Source organism: Acomys minous (genome assembly GCF_964271855.1).
Source record: "Acomys minous genome assembly, chromosome: 9".
NCBI classification, from domain to species: Eukaryota; Metazoa; Chordata; class Mammalia; order Rodentia; family Muridae; genus Acomys; species Acomys minous.
In genome coordinates this window covers 50,055,482-50,068,769 of record NC_140490.1, presented here as the reverse complement: position 1 = coordinate 50,068,769, position 13,288 = coordinate 50,055,482, and the positions used below count along the sequence as shown (strand labels likewise).

The window sequence follows — 13,288 nt, the reverse complement described above, 5'->3', positions numbered from 1 at the left end:
CACACCTGTGAGGTGTCAGCCTCTTATCTTCGTTAGGTTAATTGAGGTGGGAAGTGGGCAGCACCATTCCCTAGGCTTGGGTCCTGGACTGCCAAAGCTAGCTGAGCCCTCAACGTTCATCATTCTCTGCTTTTTGGTTGTGGATGCAGCGTGACCTCACACTCCCACTGTCAGGACTTCCCACCATGATGCACCTGGCCCCTAGAACAGTCAGCCAGATAACGTTTTCTTCAGTTTGCTTTGCTTGAGGCATTTTATCATAGCCACAGGAGAAGTGACTAAGGTACCATTCTCTTATTTCCTAATGCTGTGACCTGGGCCAAGTTCCCTAGACTCAGAACTTCAGGTTCTTTCTCTTTTCTTCTTCTTCTTCTTCTTCTTCTTCTTCTTCTTCTTCTTCTTCTTCTTCTTCTTCTTCTTCTTCTTCTTCTTCTTCTTCTTCTTCTTCTGAGACAGGGTTTCTCTGTGTATCCTCGAATGTCCTGGACTCGCTTTGTGGACCAGGCTGGCCTCGAACTCACAGTGATCCACCTACCTCTGCCTCCCAAGTGCTGGGATTAAAGGTGTGAGCCACCACACTCAACTAGTTTCTTTTTCTGTAAAATAAAAGTTGCTAGGAGAAACAATATAAGAACTGAAATAAATAGATGCCATGATGAGTGTTGTCATGCCAATAACAATAGAAAATAAGGGATCAGCTGTCTTACCAAGTAACATGAAGAGTACATTTCTCCTCACCTGGATGCTTGCCATCTCTTGAATACGATTATTAGCAGACAATGTATCTTTAGTTTTATGCAAAAATGTTCTGTTCCGGTTACATTGCTAACAGCATCATCCTTCCAGTATCAACGGAAAAGTACACCTGTTTTTTGTGCATCTGAAAAAATGACTACAACAGATCAGCCTGATGGTAATAGAAGAAAAGGTGCTATGGGCAATGCCCAAACCTATGCCAGTGTTTTGTTTTCTTGCTTTGACCATTGTAAAGATGGCAAAGGAGCCAGTGGCCAACTGTCTCTGGACTCTACTCTGCTTTAGACACATTTCTACTAAGGCAGCCAGAGTTCCTTTTCTGCACTGTATGTTCACTAAAATGTGATAGAAGGATGTAAGATATAGGATGAGAGCTGCATCCTAACCCTCTTTGCACACCTACGACTGCATAGTAGGTCCAAACAAACGCATGAATGGTCCATGCGACAGGCAAAGATGGCTCAGTGGGAAAGGTACTTCAGGCCCTGCTTGAGGACCTGAGCAATTTCCCAGAGACAGTTTTCCTACAATGGAATGGGAGAAAACCTAAGAGAATGGATCTGGAAACAGGCCATGTATTCCTTCAGTTAAAAGTGCATGTCCTTCAAATATGTGGCAGTAGAGGTCCTCACCCTGGTGACCCACATCCTTCAGGTGCATATCAGCACTAGCTCAGCCGTAGCAACAAAGCAGGAAACAGCAAAGCAACAAAACACTACCACAAGAAGGCCCTGAATATTCATAGTGCAAGGTGCTTCTGGCATTACAATCCAGGCCTAAACCCATACCTTTCTTTCTTTCTTCTTTCTTTCTTTCCTTCGTAGCTCCCACTCCTTGCTTTCACTGTATAAGCCTTCTAATCTAATCATGGCCGTCCCTCCCCTTCCTTTTTTTGTTGTTGTTGTGGTGGTTGTGATTGTGGTTGTAATTTGTTTTTGTTTTTGTTTTTTTAGTTTCACTACCTGTTCTGTAAATATTCCCAGACAGTCTTGAGGCCCCAAAGGAAATATTGAGGTGAAACATTGGACAGGTATGAGGCCTGCCAATACTTAAAAATAGATAAATTTCTTGCCTTCCACCTTCCCAGAAATTAAGGAGAGAAATACATCATTATCTTCATAAAAAATAACTTTTTTTTTCTCACAGGGTTCTCAATGCATCGAACACGAATTGCCTCCATTTCCCTCCATCTTGCCTCAATGGTTCTGAATCCCCAGCATGGATATGTATCTATGAGGACCTAATATTGCCACTGGTTCAGTCCAAACCTCAGGCTTCTTAATGTCACTAAAGGACTAGTCAAGAGGAAATCTACATAAAGACGAGTTCAGAATGGTGTGGCTGTCCTGATAAACACTAGGACAGTTCCTTGGAAAGTAAATAGTGTTACCATAAACCTCCTATGTACCCAGAAGAGTTAAAATCAGGGACTGGAAGACATGCTTGCACGCCTGTGTTCACAGCAGCTCTCCCTACAACAGCCAAGAGGCAGAAACAACCCAAGGGGCCACCAGAGCATGAACGAGTAAACTAAACGCAGATGTACAAATAGAAGAATATTATTCTGCCTTTAAAAAGTCATGCTTTTTTTAAAAAGGTTTGGGTTTTTTGTTTGTTTGTTTGTTGTTTTTGTTGTTGCTTTTGGGGATTTTTTTCTTTTTCTTTTTTCTTTTTTGCTTTTGCTTTATTTGAAGGATGTTTATTATTGGTTTCGTTGTTACTAGTGGTGGTAGGTTTGGGGGGGGGCGGATTCTGGGGAGTTGACACCATCTTGACCATATCTCAGGCTAGTCTAGAACCCACTATGAAGTCAAAGCTATCCTAGAGCTTGCAGTCCTCCTGCCTCAGCACCGCAAGGGCGAAGATTAGAAATGTTCACCACTACAGCCAGCAAAGGATAATAAATCCTTACAGAGCCTACAATATAGATCAATGTTGAGAACATAATGCTAAAGGAAAAAAGGAAGGAAGGAAGGAAGGAAGGATTGATTTATCAAGCTGTACACTTTAGATTTGGACTCGGTTAGACTCTAGATTCAGCCCAGCTTTGTTAGTGCTGGCTTGATTCATACAGCCATCTCCTCCAAAGATACTAGGCCTCTCAGAGCCTGACAGAATACAAGACAGTATGAGGGGTGTGGTTTTTGCCTACTGATGTCATTGTAACTTGGAAATCTGAGGATAGAGAGAGGAAGGCAGAGTATAAAACACTGAGACAGTTTCACAACGTTCTTTTGCATCAGGGAAACAAAGGCTGCTGGTTGGTTGTGCAGCCACTGCCCACAGACAGGAAACTCAGCCAGTGCTGATGACTCACCCATGCCGTGGAATAGTGAGCATTCTCATTCTTATAGGACATGCATACATATGTGCACACATGCACATAGACACAGCACCCTCACAGCCCGACTTCAGCTTCGCGATAAGAATGGCTGACATGACTGCATGCATCTTAGTTTCTTTTCCCAATGCTGTGATAAAATACCTGGACAGATGCGTTTAATTTAGTTCAGAGTTCAAAGTACAATCCATCACTGCAGAGAAGTCACAGTGACAGGAGCTTGGAGTAGCTGGTAGCATCAAATCCACAATCAGGAACAGAAAGGGATGAACTGATGCTGGTGCTCAGCTTGCCTTCTCCATGCGTAAGGAATGGTCCGCCCGCAGTGGGTGTTTTCCTACCTCATTGCAATCAAGATGATCCTACAAAGGCATACCCAGATGCCCATCTCTCAAATGACTCTAGACCCTGTCAAATTGACAGTTAAGGCTAATTGTCACAGGGTGCAAGTTAGTATTTATTGTGAGAAAGTCTCTAAGCCAGGGGCCCGTCTACTGTTGGCAAGCTCTTGTGGACTTTGTATTCTGTCTGTGATAAGGGCCCATTCCTCGGGACAGGAAGAAGACAGAAATACTAGTCTTGAAAAATGTGATGATGGACAGTTGCCAGAAGATTCCCAAGTGCTGACCCCGAAGCGCAAAGACCAGAAGACAACATCTCCAAGGAGCAAGATGGAGACCCCAAAGCACCAGGCTACAGGCAGTCACTCTGAGGCATTAGAACTCAGACTCTGAGTTGTGATGTACTCTAGTACCCTGCAATAGGGGAGTAGGGGTGCTGCTGTCTGCGTCAGCTGTTTCCACATGAGCCAAGAAGAGTCACGTCTGGCAGGCTTGGGCGGCGGTAACCAGAATACATGCCGGAAGCTGCTTCCCCTCCGCTATTAACAGGAACTGAGGGGGAGGCGGGGGATGGAAGGATCCAGGGGCAGGATCTGGTGCCAGGGAGATGACTAAGGTCTGACGCAAGCACCATGAGCGTGTGGGACACATAAGTCTGGAGGCAGACATGCTCTAGGCATGACGCAGGGAAGCCACGCAGCCTGACTGAGCCAGGAAAGGCCACCCGGACGAACTACCCACTGGCTTCGGCATGGAGGGTAGGGCCAGGCTACTCCTTAACTTCTCTTTCTACTGTTCTCTTCATTGACAAATGAAGTGGGATCCCAAGAGCAAATCATGGCTAGGAGGAGGAGGAGGAGGAGGAGGAGGAGGAGGAGGAGGAGGCCTCCCTCTCCCAGCAGACTTACAGGCCTTCTGCATGCAGCCTGTGTTGTCAGGCCAACATGGCGAGGGTGGGCTAATAGACTCAAATTATGGCTTCCTATAATGGGGAAAGTTAAATAGACAAGCTTTCCCACCCTGAGGAGAATGGAGCGGAGGTCAGTGCTAGTGGCTTTGAACATGAATGGGACCTTCCCCCTCTGTCCCCTTTCACATGTGGCCCAGCAACAGTAACAGACAGATGCGACACAAAAAGAGACACACCTGATTAACCCTGAATACAACAGCTGTCGCCTCCCCACCAGGGCCACTGCTCCTCACACCCTTGTTCTGCCTGCCTTGGGTTCTTTTTTTTTTTTTTTTCCCCTTTTCTTTTCTTTCAGATAGCAAAAGGAAATTAAACCTACCATTAAGACTCAAGTTAGTGGGAGGGGAGAGTGTCAGCAACCAGGCCTTTGTTTCTCGGCTCCCAGGAATGTAATAGGTACCTTCTATCTGGCTTTGCGGCTGAAGAAGAGTATGATGTGGCCTACTGTTAATTGCTCCCTCAACTCAAGACCTGGAGATAGGGCAGCAGTGGGTGGAATAAGATAGAGGTGACTCAGCCAGGGAAGAAAAGGAGGAAGGAAATGGCATACGTAAAGGTCTGTCCCTCCTCTCTATCCCGACCTCCTTCTCAGTTGCTTTTCTCTGTCCGCTGGATCTCCTTGCTGCCAAAAAAGGAACATCCACCTTTAAGACAAACTGATGATCCTGAATTTATCAAGGAGGTGGGACTCAATGGAACATCACCCTTATATGGAAATGCGCTTACTTTAACTGAGCCTGAGCTGGCAGGACAAAAAAAAAAAAAAAAAATCCACTAAGGTAGACTTTGGCCTCTCCGATGTAGGCAATCTGAGGTCACCTTTACTTTCAAGGCCTTAACAGGCAGAGAGAGAGAAGGGACTCTAAGTACTGAATTGCCAAGAGTCTCTAGTGGCATGGTGTAATCAGGTGAGTTTCCAGAAAACTGGTAATTAAAACCCTGGGTGTTAATCTAATTACTTTTTTAAAAAAATTTTGTTTGTTTAGTTTTGGTTTGGTTTGGGGGCGATTGGGCTCCTAACTTAAGCATCCAACTCCAGAAACCTGCATTGCTCTTTGTTTGGTTGGGTTTTTTTCTTTTTCTTTTTCTTTTTCTTTTTTCTTTCTTTCTTTCTTTTTTTTTTTTGTTGTTGTTTGTTCGTTTTTTAAAAATGTCTATTAATACAAATCAAACCTTTTGTTGCTTTTCAGCCATACTGACTTCAGTCCTGACTAGATCTCCCATTTCAGTCTTTTTTTAATATATTTTATTAATTTATTCATATTACATCACAATTGTTATCCCATCCCTTGTATCCTCCCATTCCTCCCTCCCTCCCATTTTCCCCTCACTCTCCTCCCCTATGACTGTGACTGAGGGGGACCTCCTCCCCCTCTATATGCTCATAGGGTATCAAGTCTCTTCTTGGTAGCCTGCTATCCCTCCTCTGAGTGCCACCAAGTCTCCTCATCCAGGGAACGTGGTCAAATATGGGGCACCAGAGTTTGTGTGAAAGTCAGACCCCACTCTCCACTCAATTGTGGAGAATGTCCTGTCCTTTAGCTAGATCTGTGTAGGGGTTCAAAGTTTACTGCCCTTATTGTCCTTGGCTAGTGCCATAGTTTGAGCAGGACCCTGGTCCCAGATCCACCCATCATAATGTTCTTCTTGTTGGTTCCTAGGACCCTCTGGATCCTTCTATTTCCCCATTCTCTCATGCTTCTCTCACCTAGAGTCCCAATAGGATGTCCTCCTCTCTGTCCCACTTTCCTGGTAAGTGAAGACTTTCATGGGACCTACTCTTGGGCTAGTGTCCAGATATGAGTATATACCATTTGACTCTTTCTGCTTCTGGGTTAACTCACTCATTGCATTGCCCTTTCTTTAAATGTCTGTCTGTTGTCCAAAAATCCCTTCTGTAGTTTCAAAGACAGGGTGGTAAAAGTAATCAGAAAGCACCATGCAGGCACAGAGCTTCTGACAGGAAACAGCAGGCAGTAACTGAGTGGCAGAGTCCCAGGCATCCAAAAGAAGACCCTTGCTTCCTCTCATAAGTAGGATATGAATGAAATAATTCTAGGCACCGTTGCAAGCTCACAGTATCTCATGAAGGCCCAGACCATTGAAACACTTTTGTCTTCCATCAAAAACTCACAGAGGAGGGAGGGCTAACAAGATGCCTCAGTCAGTGTTTCAGCTTGCAAGTTCAAACCCCAGAATTCACAGTTTTTTTTTAAAAGCCAGGCATAGTGACACCCTTGTCATCCCAGCATTGGCGAAGGGGAGACAGGAAGATCCCTGGGTCTTAATGGCCAATCTTGGCAAGTGCCAGGCCAGTGAGAGACCCTGTCTCCAAAAAGTGGGATGTGTGGGGGCGGGGTTACAACACCCCTGAGGTTGTCGGTTGACTTCCACCAGCCTGTATATGCCCACATGTTCACAGGCACCTGCACATAAGTATATACACAGACATAGCAAACAACAACAAACCCCTTGGAGATCTCATTCAATGGAGTGAGAGAAAGTCACTAAAATGCTAGATTCAGAAGGAAGGCTCCTGAGGGGGGGGTCATCTTTCGACTCTTCCTTCCAGTTGCCGAATAGCCAACTCTACTCTCAGGGCCAACCAGGGGTCCAATCTCACCACCTTGTGAAAAGACACTGTTTACCCTACCGGCAACACCATCTCCACATCTTTCCTCCAACGCCTCCAAGTATCTCCTTGGCTCCCTAAAGCCCATGCCTCCAGCAGAGCAAGCCTGTCTGTTTTCAGTGCTTAACTTCTCACACATGGCAAACACTACCATCATCTGGCTGGCGAGAAAGCTGTTTTCCATTTCTGGCAACAAATACTTCTGGTTTATCGTGACAGGAGGGAAGGGGCTGAAAATACATTTGGGTTGGATTGCGCTGATAACATTTTTCATCTTTGTAGCTGAAAAAAAAACTTTAAAAATTATCCTCTGGTGTTACAGGAAATGGCAATAGAGTTGACACCGCTGTTGGCATGCCAGCTAAACTGCATTCATAAAAGGAAGTAGGTTAGTGTCATCTCTTCTGTACCAAATACGACATAGTACGGTAGGAGCTAGGATGGCACCAAGAGTTAAAACATGTCAATGCCCTGGTGCGCATGCTCACTGGGGGTGGAGGTGGGGGATGGGGTGCGCATGCTCACTGGTGTCAGGGGCAAGGGTAAGCATGACGATGGTGCTGCCGTCTGTGCTTCCTGCCTCACCTACTCTAAGCTGCTGGCCTTTACCGCATGCTCTAGGCAAGCAATCATAACGAATCTTTCCACCTTTACCTTGTTCCCTGGGTGTTTCCCTCAGAACAACAAGAAAAGAAGCTAAATACAGGAAGCATGGCATCCTTCCAAAGGTCGTTTTGTGTATCCGACCTGCCTCCCTCCGCATTCGTTCGTTAGGATTGCAATAGCAAATAGCACAAACTAGATGGTTTAATGAAAAAAAAAATGCATTTCCTCACAGTTTTGGAAGCTAGTCCAAAATCAAGGGATTGGCAAATGATCCTGGGATGTCTTTGTTTGGTTGTTAGATGGCAGTCTTTTCTCAGAGCCTTCACGTTATCTTCTTTTGACACAGGTCTACGCCCCGATCTCTTCCTATAAGGATACTATACTGGCTTAGGGATCACCCATGTGCCATCATTTTAACCACGGTCACATTCCGAGGCACCAGAAGTCAGTGCTCTAACAGAATTTTTAAAGATGTAACTTACCCCTACTACCCCTGGGGGCCTCGGTACGCAACTGAATATGCTCAGCTCTATTTCCCCTCTAACAGACTGAGGAAAGGAACAGGATGCTCATCTGGTGTCCGGCTTGCTGCGATTTCATTCAGAGCAAGGCCAGCGGAAGTGGGGAGGACTGTGACGTCACTGAGAAGCAGTCTCTTTGAAGGAGAGCCGGCTCCTGGGATCCCAGTGGGTGTCTGAACCACGATATCCTTCTCCAGGAAAATGAAAAAGACAGACAGCAAGACTGCTGCTGCGGAATGGTGAAGACGTGTTGCCACTGCATTCCTTCACCCCACTGGACCTCCGTTAAGGTCCTTCTCAAAAGGGTTCTCCCCCACACATCTGGAAACAGCAGCGAGGGAACGGAATGAATCGCCCACTAAGCAGAACGCTCTTCCTGTGACACTTTCACCTGAGCAAAAACATGACTTCTTACATGAGTAAAATGAAAGAAAAGTGATAGCAGATGACTAACCAGCGTGACAGGAAGATGTGCGAGTGGGCATTCAGGACATCAGGAGCTTGCGAAGTAAGCAAGGCCAGTGCTGCAATGAAAGTGGGTGAGCAAGCGCCCTCCCAAATGGGGCACAGGAAGAACTATGAATAAGAGACTCCCCCCCAAAAAAGACATGAGTGTATAATTTGCTTAGCAGTTCCAGCAACGTGTGGCAGTGGGTTGACGATGATGGCTCTAAATACCCTGTGACACATATTTAGAAAGGAGCCAGGCGGCTTTATTCTAGATGACAATTTCCTACGAATTACCCTTCATGCTGACTGATTGTGACACTATGAGTCACCAGGGTTCTCTCTTGGAGACCTGTTTACTCAGGGGCCATGTATTGGCAGTGATTGAGAAGTGAGGGAGTCCAGAAGCCCGTGTGGGGGATGAGGGTCTGTCTGATGACGTGCATCACAGTTTCTACTACACACCCCTACGCAACGGCTGCATTGAAGTCTTGACCCTTGATTCCTACCACTATGACTCAATTAGAAAGGATGCCACTGCCCATGTAGTCAGTTAAGACGAGGACCTACTTGAATAGGGATGAACCAAAATCCAACATGACTGGGAAATGCACAAAGAGACATGGACACCAGTAAGAACACCGTGGGCCAATGGAGGTAGTCATGGGAATAATGTATCTACAGGCCAAACATCAGCACTGTGTTAGGTACTTCAACTGACAAAAGGGGCTCGAGGGGGAAAGGTTTTACTTTGGCTTCTAGCTTCAGAAGATACAGCTTGGAGAAGGCACGGATGGGAGCAGAAGTGTGGGAGGCAGCTGGTCGACATGGCCTCTCCAGTCATGGGTCAGAGAGAGGTGAATGATGGTCTTCAGTTTGCTTCTTCCTTTTTCACCTTTTATTCAGTCTGAGACGCCCCTCCCACAGCCCTCCAGGGAGGGTCTTCCCTGATCAGCTAATACTCTTTGGAAATGCCCTCATAGACAACAGTCAAAGGTGTGCCTCACTGATGCCCTAGACACTGCAATCAAGTTGTCAGTAAAAAAAAAAAGATTGACCATCACAATCAGAAAACACCCAAATCTAGAAAAAAGGCAAAGGATTCTTTCCCTTTGCTTCAAGAGTTCAAGCCTTTGCAAGCAGGAGAGACTAGATGTCTTACTCCAGTCTGTGGTGCAAAGGCCGGCATCATATTGCAGCTCATAGCTACCAACAAGCTTTGAACCACATGTTCCCCCATTCCACAGCTTCTAAATTTGATAATCATTATAATAGTCCCCTCTCCTCAACATTTGGCACAAAGACTCCACAAGCCAAAAAGATACAGAAGACTCCAGGCTCCCGCTCTCTGGAGCCTTAGCACTGATGGCCACAACGTCGGCAGGGCTCCAGACCTTCATCCTTGATGAGACTTTAGCTAACATGATTTTAGACCAAAGACTTGTTAACTAGAATTTCATTTTCACCATGGCTTTAGATCCCAAGGTGATGATGATAAAGAAGAAACAAAAACAGAGCTGGAGAAATGGCTCGGTGGATAAGAACATTGACTGCTCTTCTAGAGAACTTGGATTTTATTCCCAGGATGCATATGGCGGCTTACAACCATCATTAACTTCAGGATCAGGGGATCCAATGCCCTCTTCTCACCTCTGGGAGCATCAGGCATGCATGTGATACACAGACATATATGCAGTAAAACACCATAGTGAAAACAATTTTTAAAAATTATGAAGAAGAGAAGACATACTTCTCCATCTCCCTTGTGCTATTCTTAGGGTCTTGTTATAAAAAGTGAAATGCAAAGTGTTTCTTGAATAAGCAGTTTTTCAAGGAGAGTGAGAAAGAACATCAATTAGGAATGCTTCACCAACGCTTGTCCATTAAAGCTATCAGACAATTAAGTTACCAGTTGGGATTTGTTTTATATTTCTTTATATTGTTTTTCCTTTTTCAAACAGGTTCTCACCATGCAGCCTGGGATGTTCTGAAACTTATTGTGTATCCTAGATTAGCTTGGAACTCACGGCAATTCTCTTGCCTCAGACTCCCAAGTACGAGGATGGCAGGCCTAAGCCAGAATTACAGCTCAGTATTTGCTGATGCTACAAAAGCAGATACACAAATGGATTATGAATGGGCTGTATATAAAACAGAACTATGACCACTTCAGGAAGCCAACCCATTACTGGATTTAACCAGCCCAGGAAGCCAATCCGCCACCATAAGTCAGGCCTGTAAGACATCAGACCACTGTCTTCAGCAACAATCCAGAAAGCCAAATCATAACTCCACAACTGGCTCAAAATAGCTAACCCTGAGCACCAAGTGACAGCTTGTTTTTAATCGTTGTCTCAGGCTCCAGTTTAGAACCAATCAGAGAAAGCCAAATATGCACTCTAGCCAATCACAATGGATGCCACACTTCCAGCCCACCCCTTTCAGCTCCCCCATGCTGACAGTCTCCACAGAGCATGCACCTGAAGCCTTTCCACTCCTCCTGCCTTTGCTTTGCCACCAGCCATAAATATGATCGCTGCCTCCCTTGTAGTCAGTGCTGAATAAAAAGCCTTTAACCCTGCTTTTTCCATCCATCTTCATTTATTTCCATATCACCACAAGTGTACTCTTTGTATGACTCATGGAGGGCATAAGGAAAGGAATATAAAGCATGCTCTTACCCTTAACCAGCTTTAAATCTTGGGGATTTTAGAAGGTGGGGAACCACCATCACAATGACTGAGCGATTGATAAAACAAGCAAGAGCTAATAATAGGAAATTCTGAACAATGGACATAGAATTTTGGATGGGGCAGATTGCTTTAATCTGAAGGATCAGCTGTTCTCTGGATTTCAGAACACAAAACAAATTTCTTGCAATCACTGCTGGGCTCCCTCTCTAACACAGCTATGCAAACTTGGAGTTTGTGGAAACAGAAAGGAACCTTGGCAAGAGACCTATTGTTCCATGATTATTCTACTGTCAGCTGAAGAGAAGGCAACTTATTGGGAATGCCCCTCCTCTTCTTTCTTAAGCCCCATAGAAGTCAGGACCTTCCTGTATCAGCAAACTGTAGACAGGACACTATCCTAGATCAGCATACGTCCTAGATCAGCTTAACTTAACTTAAGTGCTCCCACTTAACTGCTTGTCCCCCAGTGTCTTAGTTGTTCACTGAAGTGAGTCTTAACCCATGACATCTGTGATGGATCATCTTCATTGTCAGTTTGACGAGGTTTAGATTCACGTAGGAAACATACTACTACTAGGCATGTACATGCAGATGTTCCCAAAAAGCTTAATGGAAGAGGGACAGGATGACTCAATCTGAATGGGAGTGGCACTATCCCATGGAATTGGAATACAGACTGAACACACACATACACACACACACATAGAGAGAGAGACAGACAGACAGACAGACAGACAGACAGACAGACAGACAGAGACAGAGACAGAGACAGAGTAGTTCTGGGATTCATGACAACTTTCAGGTCTGAGGGGAGTAAATATACCCATGGAGAAAACTCTTCTAAGCTAAGGCTGTGGCTGGTGATGTAGGCTCAGTCACCAGGAGCCCTGGATTCTTGTCCTAGCTCTGATGTTAAACAGTTTTATTCTGAGTCAAGGTCACTTGTCTTCTAGTCCCCTCCCTGCCCCAGCCATGCAATAGGAAGCAACATGATAAAAGTCTGCACCACAGATGCAGAAAGGTGATTCCATATGAGGGGACAAGAGGAATGTTTCTCTTTTTTAAAAAGGGGAGGGGGAGAAGAACATAGAATAGCCTTTTGTCACCATGTAGAAAATTTCAGCACCATAATGGATCCCATGAAAGTGAAGAAGGGACACAGAGATTCCTTTACTGTAGCTTAAGGCTTGGTTTTACTTCATTTGGAAAGTGCACGCCTGGCAGCTTAATCCACACCTGAGGTCAGGTACACCGATAACTCAGAAACCTGGGATGGAGTCCTTCCTGCCTTCAGGAAAGCTCTTCCCAAGTCATCCCCTCTAAACAGGAGACCCAAGCACCCCTACTGCAGGAGATTGGCATTAATTGAAAAGACCTCTGTTCTCTTCAGCAACTTCTTGAAGACTAAGATGTACTGGTGAACCAGTCGTTGGCCATGACTGTAATTCCTGTGTACCAGATTGGCTTTAGACCTACTTTTAAAAATTGATATAGGGGATGGAGGTGCGAAAAGATAGCTTAGCAGGTAGCAGGCCTGACAACATGAGTTTCATCCCTAAGACCCACACCGTAGAAGGAGAGAACTGAGTCCAGCAAGTTGTCCTTTGACCTCTGCATGTGCACCATGGCATGGACACATATATACAGCAACACACACACACACACACACACACACACACACACACACACACACACACACACACGCACGCACACAAACACTAAATAAATATAATAAAATTTAAAGGTTGGAGAGGAGAAGAAAGAGTACAAAAGAGAGTAGATGTTACAAATCCAGTGCCAAGAAGAAAAAAACAGAATCTCGTCAACTCTTGCTGCCATTTCCCCAGGTGTTTAAGTCGGGAGAGCTGAATACCACCTCATAGACTCAGCTCTCTCATGGAGACGCAGAAAGACAGCAGGAAGTAGCTGCGATCCGGAGGGTGCGGCAGGCTCTGTTTCACACTTCACTCTCTGCTCGTCA

At 45.3% G+C, this 13,288-nt stretch overlaps 1 long non-coding RNA gene across 1 annotated transcript in view; it reads right to left on the bottom strand.

Annotated features, from left to right (window-relative positions):
- Nucleotides 1–11,175, bottom strand: part of LOC311605397 — a 28,564-nt gene extending 17,389 nt beyond the window's left edge. Inside the window, exon 1 of the long non-coding RNA XR_014781924.1 lies at nucleotides 8,129–11,175. This is a non-coding gene — a long non-coding RNA (uncharacterized lncRNA). The remainder of the gene's footprint in view (nucleotides 1–8,128) is intronic.
- Nucleotides 11,176–13,288: the final 2,113 nt, after the last annotated feature.